This window comes from Mirounga angustirostris, unplaced genomic scaffold, assembly GCF_029215605.1.
Source record: "Mirounga angustirostris isolate CCGP_5_RB_7025 unplaced genomic scaffold, mMirAng1.0.hap1 SCAF_4, whole genome shotgun sequence".
Lineage (NCBI taxonomy): Eukaryota > Metazoa > Chordata > Mammalia > Carnivora > Phocidae > Mirounga > Mirounga angustirostris.
Window position 1 is genome coordinate 141,094,150 of NW_026991712.1, and position 12,741 is coordinate 141,106,890.

The window sequence follows — 12,741 nt, forward strand, 5'->3', positions numbered from 1 at the left end:
TGAAAGTGTAAGAAAATATATGCAGTTAGACTCCATCAATAATGTTGTCCCTGACTAATGTCTACATTTAAGGGAGTTTAATTGAATTATGAAAAAGACCTTTCTGATTTAACTGTCAGTCTGGTTGATCATGTATGTACACAAGCTGTTCATAGGGTGTTCTTTCAAGATTTCCAGACTCTCAGCCACCACAAAGATACAGAGAAATAGCAACACCCTGCTTAAGATGGGAGAGGGTGGTAGGTGAGTTCGAGAAAGCAGGGAAGCCAAAACAATTTAGGTAGGCCCACAGAAACAGAAATTCTGCAAAATGCTTTTCTTCTCCTCATTCATTCATTCAGAAAATATCAATTCAGCACACACCACATGCCAGGGACTGTGCTAGGTGCTGGCAATTCACTGGAGTGGAAAAGACAGACCTCAAATGCAAATACATATATATAATTATACATTATGTTTATTATGTTTGTGTTTCCCCCCACACCCAAGCTCAGAATGCCCTATCTTTTTTTATTTGTTTATATAAATTCAACATCCTTGCAATAAGCAAGAAGTAAGGAATAATATTAAAAAAATGTGTTGAGTCTACTATGTGTCAGTGTGCTAGGTACCTGGGACACGAAAGTACCTTCAAAGAGCTTCTAGCTTAGGGGCGCCTAGGTGGCTCAGTTGTTAAGCGTCTGCCTTCGGCTCAGGTCATGATCCCAGGGTCCTGGGATCGAGTCCGGCATTGGGCTCCCTGCTCGGTGGGAAGCCTGCTTCTCCCTCTCCCCCTGCTTGTGTTCCCTCTCTTGCTATGTCTCTCTCTGTCAAATAAATAAAATCTTAAAAAAAAAAAAAAAAGCTAGAAGCTCTTTTTTTTCTTTTAAAGATTTTATTTATTTATTTGAGAGAGATTGAGAGAACGAGAGGGAGGAAGGGCAAACGGAGAAGCAGACTCACAGCAGAGCAGGGAGTACGACACGGGACTCGATCCCAGGACCCCGGGATCACGACCTGAGCCAAAGGCAGACACTTAACCGACTGAGCCACCCAGGCGCCGCAGAGCTTCTAGCTTTAGTGCGAGAAACAAACGCAGGAACAATAAAACTAATAATGCAGTATGAAAACTATAGCGATCGAGGTAAGCATATAGTTGCTGCCAGAATAATGGGGAGCCTTGGAGCTCTCTTCCTCCCTCCCCTCCCACAGGCAAAAGGGCCAGGCAGGGGACTGCTGGGAATCCAATAACATCATCAACAAGTCTTCCTAAGGAGAGCCAGCTTTGAATGGAATCTGCACCTCTGCCTACCTTTTGTCCTGCACACGCAGAGGAAGGGTGAGGCCTGCAGGCAGGGTCAGCCTTCCCGGGCGGATGGGAGAGAAGTAAAAACTGTTGCAGTGAGGAGCTCCTGCCCAGAGCCCGTGGTCCTGAAAGCTGCACTGGGGGGCTAAACCCTATGAGAGAGCGTTTAGAGCCCACCTGCATGGACTCCGTCACACACAGTCGGTCCCAGATGCCTGGGGCAGAGGGGACTGATGTCCAAGGCAGCAGCCGAACCAGTACCAGCCAAGGGACTCAGCTAAAACTTCACATTTGAAATATATTTAATTTCACCGATTTTATTTCAAACATTCTCAATCCTTTTGAAATAAAGGTCTCCTTAAATTAAAAAAAAAAGTGCTGAAATTCTAATAGTATCATTTTGCTTTGGGACTGTAATCAATAGCCAGAGTTTGCAACTAGCAGTCACAGGGTGGATTTAGATTGCAGACACATTTACTGTCCAAACACATGTTAAAATTTTAGAATAAAAATGCCTTTGTAGGTGGGGCCGGCTTTCTCTGCTCTCCATAGTGGCAAACACTCCCCGATGGGTGCTCCTGTCCTAATGTGTTCCCTGCCTGCTCCCAGAGGGCGGCTGAGGTTGTGACCTCTCAGCTAGGCTGACCCCTTCATTTTGCAGAACAGGAAGCTAAGGCTCAGAGGAAAAAGTGACTGGAATACAGAGGTAGGACTAGAATCCTGGGTCCCCCACCTCACCGGGCTCTTCCCATGACAGGGGCTGCCTCTCAGAGAAGCACTTTGGAAATAATGTGCCCAGGTTGTAGGAAGCCGCCATACCGAGCTGCCCTTTACAAGGGAAAAATCCTCGTTAGTACTATCCACAAACGCAGGCAGTGGGTTTTAGGGGGAAGGCCTGTGGAAACTCACTGTCAAGGTCTCTGCAATCTATGCAACTGTTTGGCCTTGCACCCTGAGATAAGTGACAGGCTACTCTGCACCAGGTGGGTGCATACCCTGTCTCCCTTTAGGGTGCCCATGCAGGTGAGAGATAGCTGAGTATCCATGGAATGAAACTCCGGGTAGGGTTTGGCTGCAACACATCACTCTGAAAACCCTCTGAGCCAGGGTCACTTTAGAATGCCTATTTGCAAACTCAGATGTGGATGGGTGGGGAAGATTATGCATTAGGGCTTATCTCTCCCTCTCAGCTGGGTTTCTGTTATTCCCAGGCGTGGAGGGGGCTGGCAAAGGCCCTGACCTATTCACTTGGCAGGTTTGATCTGCATGTGTGCATCTTTACCACTCTCAAGGAGCACGCCTGAGGATGGTGGAGGGGTGGGGGAGGTGGGGTGAATTTGATCACAGGCCAGATAGGAAAAAGAAATCAAATCCACGAATCCAAACACACATTTTCAAAATACAGAATGACTGGCTAGCTTTAACTATTCATGTAAGCCAGGCCAACCAGTTTAGGAAGAATGTGCTTCTGGGAGGAAGGCTGATAAACAGCATTTTCCCCAGTGCCAAAGCATGCCATCACCCTTGGGAATTTTAAATTCAACTGATACACAGTTCTCTCAATTGGCCCATTCATAGCCACCACCCATGGGTGAGGGGCATCCCTGGCTGGGCTTTATAAGGTTGTGAGTCCCTAAAATTGGGTGCAAAAATCTAGAGATTTCCCACCTCCATGGGCACCCCTGAAAGGTGACAGGGAATCAGCCCATCTGCTGTCACTTTTCTCTGAGGGTCCCAGGCAGAGTGTCACCTACTTTGCAGAGACCTTGTAAGCCACTGTGGATCTTTCCCTTAGCCCTACCACCTGGATTCAGGGACATCTGGAGGGGATCCCCCAACTCCTGTAAAAAGGTCTGGATGTCTGAGTCCGGCTCTCTCACCCTTGTGCTGACAGATGGTTTCTGAGGCAGCCTCTTGTAAGGGCCTGGGCCGTGGAGTCTGGAGACCTAGATTCTACTCCAGCAACCCCTCACTTTCTCTACAGAGAGGTCCCAGAGTGTTCCCCTTAGCAGATGAACACAGGACCTTGTTCTAGACTATGACATTGGGGAAGAAAGGATGACTTATATATACAGTCGTTTTGTGGGACCTGGGCAGTGTTTACCACATGGCTGGTGCAAGGTAAAGAATTCTTAAATAGAGAGTGCTAACGATAGAATGTGATGTGATTACATGTGATAATAGGAAAAATAAGATGTATGCTTCACCCACCAATAGCTTAAAATTTAGTGGGGGAAAAGATGCAAATGAGGATTTCTATGCACGAAGAGAAGAAGAAAAGATCACCCTCTGTGGAATAAGGCATGGAGACAGACAACTTCTGACACTGCCCCACAGCAAGGACATCTCTTTGACTTATTTGGAAAGAAGCAGCACTGATCTTGCCCTTGCGTTTCCTATTTCCCAGCAGAACTCTGCTGGGTCAGTTCATGGTGGCATGTCTCATAGACCTAGGCTCGGCCCCATTGGCTCGGCCACCTAACTGGCTCCTGGCGATCATGTTCACTTTGAGAAAAGTTTGTCAGATGTCTTTTAGAGCTCATTTGTGAAAGATGGTCCACCTGGTGCCTGCTCCTTGGCGCTGGATGGAGGCCAGAGGATGACAGCAGCATGAACTCGCTGTGGATAACAAGCCCTCTGTTATGACTGGGAGCGTTTGCAATGCTATAAATAACTCTATCAATATTGTGATAATGGCACTTTAAAGAGGTCTGTTTTACAAGTGCTGAATGTAAGAGAGACCACAGCTGCGCTCATTAATTCTGAAGTATGCCTCCCTCTATGTACGACTTGCAGGTGTAACAATAGGCGTGTTGACTCAGTGGAAGTCTAGATAATGTTTAGATTAAGAAAAAGGTTAGAGTAATGTTGTTAGTTTTTCCATTGTATTTGGTATAATGAAAACAAATTATACTAGCTTAATTGGAAGTGGGGAAAAAAAAGGGCAAAACATAACTTTGGTACAGATTTCAGATGTTCACAAATAGCTCCTCCCCCCCCCCCCAGAGCAAGTATCATAATTGACAGCAGTAGATCTTTTGATAATTAATTGCAGTAAATTATCACTTGGCACAAAGAAGGCATAATTGTAATTAATTTGCAACCTTCCCAGCGTAACACTGAATTAGAAATGGCACCACCGTCATTTTTCCAACGGAAGAAATCGAGGGTAAGAACAGTGTACCCTCTTCCTTTGATGTGTGTTCAGAGTTTTGAGGCGAGCCCTGGTTGTAATTTTTCTGGTGTGATTGTGACATCTCTGTGACTCTCTTGGGTTAGGGGTGTTTAATTTAGATTGTGACTGTTGGCTCAGGGCTATGATAGTTAGCAAGAGGGATCCCCTGCTGGATTCTGCCACGGCCTCCCATCATTTCAGCCTCCAGTTACTCACTTAACCTCTGCATCTTCCTGTATCCATCCCATTTGCCAGGGTGCTTGCTGAAAGACCTAATTGATTCAGATAATAGGCATTGTTTCAGTGCAAAATATCGCATTTGTAATTGAATGAATTAAGAAAGATTTGCCCTGCAAGTGTTTCCCTCTTTCTCCAGTGCATCTTACTTTTGGGGGTGATGCAAGATCATTATTAAGAATCTGTCACGGTGCAATATTATAGTGATTGCTGCAGATCACGTTTCAATCTAATTGCTCAACAATTAATTAGAAACAGAAATGAGGAATAAAAACTAGTTGCACTGGGTTCTAGAGAACTGTTTCTACTTCATCAGAGTGCCTGGAAGAACAAATCATTAAGCTATAAAAGAGTACATCTGGGTTAGAATTAGAGTCATTCAGCCAAATGGGGGCCCAGAGATTACTGCCATGGTATGCCACACTGTTGACCAAAGGCTTCAGGGGGTCATGGAACTTTCCTTCTCTTGCTACGGATGTCTGCTTGAGAGAACGAGGAGAATCCTACTTCTGACAATGAGGGCAAGAAATCGCTCTGCCTAGTGGTTGGTCGTAAAGAAAAAAAAAAAAAAAGATAAAGATCATAGCCCTATTTCAAGCAGACCTATGTAACAAAAATAAGCTTTATTAAATTATTGTGGACACTCTTCAAAGTTCTTCTGAGCCCCATTGTTATAAATGCTGAAATAAGGTGAATTTATAGCTGGAGCCCTTCACCACCGCTGCCCCGCCAATGAACTCAGGTTTGACCTATATGTAACACCTTCTCTGGGGGTTAACAAATCATTCAATCTTCATGCAACTTTGCTTTCTCAAAAAGCAATGCTTTAAGTAACCCCTGCTACCCTGCACCCTGCCAATAACTTCCTCCAGTTGGGTTGAATTAATCATGATAGTTTTACTGTGTGAGCTAATATTCACAAGTGTCGGAGTTCAAACCACCCAACATATTTCACAGGAGACTTCAAATTGAACTCAAACCTTAGCTCTAGCTGCCAAAGGTCCTAATGTTTATTTTACTGAACTCCCCATGTGAAGACCTAAAGCACATAACAAGGACATATAGACACCACCTACGAGCGCTGTGTTTTGTGCCCATGAACCTGGGATGCTGGAATCTTCACTGGGGATAGAACTCCAAGTTTCCAATCTAAAGCTGAAACATGATTTCCATGGAGCAAAGGGAGGGAGAAAATTTCCGACAGGCTCTTATTTAAAAGAGGAAGTAGACTTAATCTGTATATCCTCAGAGGACTAGAACTAAGGCTCATGAAAGGATGCTATGGAAGGGCAGGTTTTGGCTTATGGAAGAATCATGTTAACATTCATGGTTGTCGGAGAGGCGAAAAGACGCTGGTCGCAGGAGGTGCTGGGGGTAGAGAGTGGAGATCAGTGGGTACGGAGGGTGAAAGAAATTGAGGTATGGGGCTTGAGAGAGGAAGTGGAAGGCTTTACACGACATGCTTTAAAAGCCTCTTCTAATTTAGAGACTTTGTATGGGTGTTTGATTTCATGACATAGGAAGGTGAGTTAAAATGAAAGACAAGAACCGAAGCCCAGCAATCCACTCTCTGCTGTGGAAGGTGGGGTGGCGTGGTCCTCTCAGTGGCTGAAGCTCTAGCCTGAGCTGAGGGCCTTCTGAGTTCGTTTCCAGTTCTTTGGGCAGAATCATTGATAAACTAGTACTTAAACTGGAGGGCTTTCATTTATTCTTTCAGTCACTTATTCATGCAGCAAACGTTTCTGCAGCGTCCCTCTGTACCAAGCCCTCATGCCCTGCTGCTCTGGGGCTTTTCTTGGTCAGGTTGGCCAGGGGGCCTTAATATTTTGGTATTTTTATTTCACATTCTGACTAGTGGCCAAATGAAGGAAAATACATTCGCTATTGAGAAAAAAATGAGAAGTAAACTTTCTGAATCCTACATAAGGTTTAGCTTGGTCCTGAGAGCTTGGTCTGGCTCCCGCCTGCCTCCCTCGCTAACCTCATCTCCTGGTTCTTACTATTGTTTTTTCCCTCTAGCCACGCTGGCCTTCTTGCCTCCACTTCTTTAAATACTCCATGCTCTTTCCTGCTGTGGAGCGTCTACTCATGCTGTTCCCTTGGCCTTCCCTGCACCCCTGTATCCTTTAGCTCTCAGTGATAACTTCCTCAAGCAAGTCTTCCCTGTTCCGTGAATCCAAAGCAGCCCCTCCCCCCACCACAGTGTTCTGCGGGCATCCTGTAGTCTTTCTTTTTCTCAAGATTTTATTTATTTGAGACACAGAGAGAGTGTGCACGCACTAGCTGGCAGGAGCATCAGAGGGAGAGGCAGAAGCAGACTCCCCGAGGAGCAGGGAGCCCGACCCCAGGACCCTGGGATCATGACCTGAGCTAAAGGCAGATGCTTAACTGACTGAGCCACCCAGGCACCCACTGTAGTTGTCTTTCATAGCCCTGAATCACAGTTTAAAAATACTTGAATTTCTTAAAAAATTAAAATGTAATTTCATTGTTTACAGAACTCCTGAAACATTAATTGAATCACAGTTTGAGATTCAGTGGCATAAAAGATTGTACTAAAACCCGGGCGCCTGGGTGGCTCAGTTGGTTAAGCGACTGCCTTCGGCTCAGGTCATGATCCTGGAGTCCCGGGATCGAGTCCCACATCGGGCTCCCTGCTCAGCGGGGAGTCTGCTTCTCCCTCTGACCCTCCTCCCTCTCATGCTCTCTGTCTCTCTCTCATTGTCTCTCTCGCAAATAAATAAAATCTTAAAAAAAAAAAATGTACTAAAACCCATAGCACCTCAAGGAAGATGTCAAATTTAAAAATAATAATAATAACGCAATAATAATAGTATCTTAAGCGATACACCTGTTATGGTTGACATATATTTTAACATAAACTTCCCTTCCGTTCCTCAAAACAGACAAGTGCAGCAGATATTTATTCCTCTCGCATTTCACAGGTGAGTTGTCAGAGGCTACGTACACCGCCGGTGAGTGGCGGAAGGAGCCTGAGAAACCAGACCACATTCCATACACAATGGCAATCTCCTCCTTCAGTGTGTTTTATATTTGTTTGTTTATTTAGAGAGCGAGAGAGCACTTGCATGCACGAGGGTGGGGGAAGCAGCAAAGGGAAAGGGAGAGAGAGAATCCTAAGCAGTCTCCACGCCCAGAAATGAGGGGTCATGTGGGGCCAATTCCTGGACCCTGAGATCATGACCTGAGCTGAAATCAAGAGTCAGATGCTTGGGGTGCCTGGGTGGCTCAGTTGGTTAAGTGTCTGATTCTTGGTTTCGGCTCAGGTCGTGATCTTGTGGGTTGTGGGATCGATCCCCGCAGTGGGCTCCATGCTTAATGTGGAGTCTGCTTGGGATTCTCTCTCCCTCTGTCTCTCCCCCTCTCACATGTGCTCTCCCACTTTCTCTCTCTCTCTCTCAAAAAAAAAAGGTGCTTAACTGAGTCCCCCAGGCACCCCAGTGTGTTTTACCTTTGAATCGAGGTACCCACAGCCAAGCACTTAGATGGGCACTGTTTTTTTTTTTGTTTGTTTTTTTTTTTATTTAAAGATTTTATTAGAGCACGAGCACAAGCGGGGGAGCGGCAGACAGAGGGAGAGGGAGAAGCAGGCTCCCCACTGAGCAGGGAGCCCAAACTGGGGCTCAATCCCAGGACCCTGGGATCATGACCTGAGCCACCCAGGTGCCCCCTTTTCTCTTCTTTCATCCACAGTTGCCCAGACTCCAGTCTCCTGGGGTGGAACCAGGCCAAGTTGGGGCAAAGGAGAGCTGGGATTAGCCCTGTGGCTGGTCTGTTGTGGAGTAAGCGTATCTGCATGGTGGGCCGGAAGTGGAGGGCGATTCTGTTGTCCAGTGACGTTTTGAGCTGTGCTGTGTGGAGCCTCAGAGCTAGTACAGCTCCGCTGCATGGCTCCACGGGGGTGGGGACCGCCCACGTGTGTTCTGTGGAATGGTGCCCTGCAGCGCAGTGCGTCAGTGGGTGACTCAGGCACTGACATGGTCACCTTCACTTTCTTCCAACCAACTCCGCTCTGATCTCTTCTCTATATTGGAGCTTCTGAATCAGATTTGACTTGAAGAAAGGATTCTGCTCCTTAAAAAAGAAAGCACTGGACGCCTCATTCCTAAATAATATACAGCTGAGGCATGGGTGGCTGAATGACCTATTCATGGTCCTACAACCAGAAAGGGCCAGAGTCGAGGCTGGAATCCAAACCTCTGGATTCAAGAGTACCCCTGTGGCCTCTACCCAGGGCTGCCTGCCTAGAGATGTGGTCGATTGGAGAGATGTTGTCATGGGGAATGGAACTGGGTTGTCTATTGAAAGAAACCTCGGGCAGTGGAGGGAAAAATAGACCCACTCTGGGGCCCTACCTGCCTTGGTCAGACATGCTCATTCCTTTGATCTTCCCGGAAAATATGCAGCTCCCCTACCCTCATTCCAGCCACCTGTTAATCCCTCTCCACCTCTACCCTGATTTCTTCTCCTCAGGGAAGGCTTTTCTGTCTCAACTTTGAGAACAGTGGAGAGGAACACTAAGGTCCTTCCTCTGTTTCCCCAAATTGCTAGGTGTGCAAATTCTCCCTTAGCCTGGGGATCGGATCTGACTTAGACCTCACACTCAGCAGTGGCCTGCATCTGTATGTAATTGCTGTTGGTCTTGATCAAGAGTAATAGGAAAAAGGCAAAATATTCTGGGAGCCTGTTTTATACTTTTTTGCTTTGGAGTGAAACAATCCATCTCCTGTGATCTTATGACTTCACTAGTCACACGTGGCCCTGTCAGCACTTGGGGGGGTTGGGCTGAAGAAGGATTTCTGGTAGTATTCAAATCCAGGCAAGCATAAATATACTTCACAGAAAGGAAGACCATTCCTGTGAATGTGTCTAGCTTGCAGTGAGAGTCAGCAAATGTGGCCAGCTTGAATGAATGACTATTGCTTTGTCCTAACTCACCAAGTCCACCGACAGCGCTGGCAAGATCTGTGTTTCTATATACTATGGCTAGCGGATGTATAAACTAGACATCAGATGGTGCCTCCCCACCCACTAAAATGGAAACCAGATAGACTCAAACACCCATTTCATGGAGTTTGTGAGGGCTAAACCCTACCCAGGACGATGGAGACTTGCTGGAGTCTTCTGTTCTTGTGTTCAACTCTGGCTTAGAGCTCCAGCTTTAATTTAATTACCTCCCTTTATGGATTTTCTTGCTACCCTGCTCATGTGTCTGGTTCCCCGCCATACCAACTGGGATGTGAACTCAGCAATTTCTCCTGATTTCTGCCAGGAAAGCCACCCACCACAAGGCTTTTGGGTGGATAGAAAGCGTTCCTGGAAGTGGGGAAATGGGAGGGATTTTGGTTGTAGTAACACAGATAACTTAAAAATTTCCTGTGAGGGACTTTTGCTTTTTGAAATTCCTATAGTCAGTTTAACAAATAGGACGCCAGCCTTCTGCCAGGTACAGAGCCTCCATATTCCTAACCCTCCCTCCCGTGTCCCTCTCCTGTCCACTCCTTCACCTCTAACAAACAAACAAACAAACAAAAAAACTCTTTCCATTTCCTCATGCAATGAGATTGAGGTCTCTCAAGCCTTTACCCCAAGATTCAGATTGAAATTCATCGAGGTCCGTAGCAGAATGAAAGACCTTTGATGTAACAAGATGTTCCTCTCCTTAGAAATAAAAAGCATAGGATGCCTGGGTGGCTCAGTTGGTTAAGCATCTGCCTTAGGCTCAGGTCATGATCCCGGGGTCCTGGATCAAGTCCCTCATCCGGTTCCCTGCTCTTTGGGGAGCCTGCTTCTCCCTCTCCCTCTGCCTGCCGCTCCCCCTGCTTGTGCTCTCTCTCTGTCAAATAAATAAATAAAATCTTAAAGAAATAAAAAGCATAAAAATAAACAAAAATTGCCCTTGGTTCCCTGCAGAAGCAGTGTGGGGTAGGGGACCTGAGAACAGGCCTTTGGTGGGTGCTGGCCAGCACGGGATACCCCAATTCCCAGGAAAAAGGCCTGGGCTTTCAGGCATGGTGAGGAGAGACAGAGGGTGTGGGGTCCCTGCAGGGCCTTTGCAGGCAAAGTGGCTTCTCTTTTGCTGATTCAGCATTCTGGATTGCTGTCACCATTTGCTCCTTGGAAGGGGACCGCAGAAGAACGTGCCCTGCTTAGAAATGAAAAACTCACCAAGCCATGCTGGAGACTGAGGATGGCTGCTGAGGGGCACGAGTGTCCTGAGGACATTCCTGCCCAGAGCCCGTGGCCCTGGTCAGCCATGATTATCCTCACCGACACAAACAAGTGCGAGTCTGTACTATGTTCCTGAGAGGGGCTGACTTCACACTCCCCTCAAGAGATGGGGACTTGAAGGATGGTTGATAGTCTATGTTACAAAGGCAAAATCAAGGGCAGGAAGCAGCTACAGCTAGTAGGATCTCTGCAGGTGGGGTCAGGAGACACTTCTAATCCTGGGTCTGCCTCAGACTTGACGAGTCACCTTGGCGAAGGCATTCCTCAGCCTCTGCTCTCAATTCTCTTACCGTGAAATGAGGGGTCTACTGATTTTCAAAGTGTGTTCCTTGGGGGTTCTGTGAGGCTTTGCACAAGGGTAGAGAGCTGAGGGCAGGAAGAAGCTCCAACAAGAGCAGCTCTGGTTTCCCCTGCTTTAGGGTTAGTGGCGAGAAGATTTTCTTTGCATAAAAGAAGTAGAAAAACTACTGCTCTAAAGGATGGATGTCTACAGGCTCTTCCAGCGCTGACATTACATGATTCTAGATGGAGGCAGAAAGAAGAATGGATACTGGGAAAGACGCAAGCATAAGAAAAAGAAGTTCCTGCTACAAATAAATCCCCGGCCAATCTCTCTTAATCTCTGAAAGTTTAAAGATTTAAAATCTACTTTTTTTTTTAAACTGCAGTTCTCAGCAAATAAAGACTCCTTTAAATTATTCAGGTTTGTTACACCCACAAATCACCCATACAGTACATTCTAAATAAAAAACTAATAACTCTCTTTGCGAGAAGTGTCCCTTCCAGAGACCATGTAGAAGGCATTAACCTGCACTGGGAGAAAATAATACTAGTGATTTCCAAATTACACTCATTTTAGGAAATAACTTAAATAAATGAATTTGGCCAAGTGTAGTCTGCTTATTTCCCCTGCATTGAGATGCAGAGGTAATATTTTTCTGCCAGCAAGTATTGGAAACAAAATCACTTACAGCCGTACTTAAGGAACATTTTAGAATCTTCCGCACAATTAGTTTAGTTACATTTCCAAAGCCCTTGCTTTTTCCAGTGCTCAGAAGAGTGGGGGAGGGGTCGAGATAGGGAGGGCAGGAAAAATAGGGTCCCCAGGGCTATGGGGGTATAAGCTCCAAAGTTAGGGACCTTAGCAGATACCTAAAACCACCCCCATCAAGTACTTCTGTCTCTGCTTATAACATTCCTCCCAGGTGCTCACCCTGCTTCTAGAGACTTTCCTCTAGGCATGGCCCAGTCTATTCTCTTTTCTGATAGGTGTAGTTATTGGGAAATGCTTGGCAGAGTAAACATTCAATGTTTGTCAATTAATGAAAATACTCTACCCTCAAGCATTGTCCTGGTCAGCCTTCTGAGGATGTGCACAGAGCAACATTCCTCCCAGGGTGACCCACAAGCATCATCCTTTTCTGAGAGATGGTGGAGGCGTGCTGAGTGGAGGGGGTGAGAATCCAGAGACACGCTCTTTCTCCCTTCTGCCTTGGGTGGCACTGAGTGGCGGGGTGAATTCAGTGTCTAGCTCAGGTTGGAAAAGCAGGAGTCAGATGACACATCCAAGGTTGAGTAAGGCAATGCGGAGGGGACACGGGCATGCGTTCCAGCTTAGAGGTTGGGAGCTGAATTCTAGTCTGAGCTGGGGACCATCCTGAAGGACCAATGGTGACAGTTACTCAGTGCATATGAATCTCCAATTCCTCATTTTATTAAAGATTTATTTTACTTATTTATTTGAGAGAGAGAGAGAGAGAGAGAGAGAAAAGGGAGAGTACAAGTGTGGGGG

General features: G+C 46.3%; 1 long non-coding RNA gene across 1 annotated transcript in view; it reads left to right on the top strand.

Moving 5' to 3' along the window:
• LOC123859550 (uncharacterized) overlaps positions 1-12,741 on the top strand; it is a 162,116-nt gene that overhangs the window by 36,028 nt on the left and 113,347 nt on the right. The gene's annotated exons all lie outside the window — the stretch shown is intronic.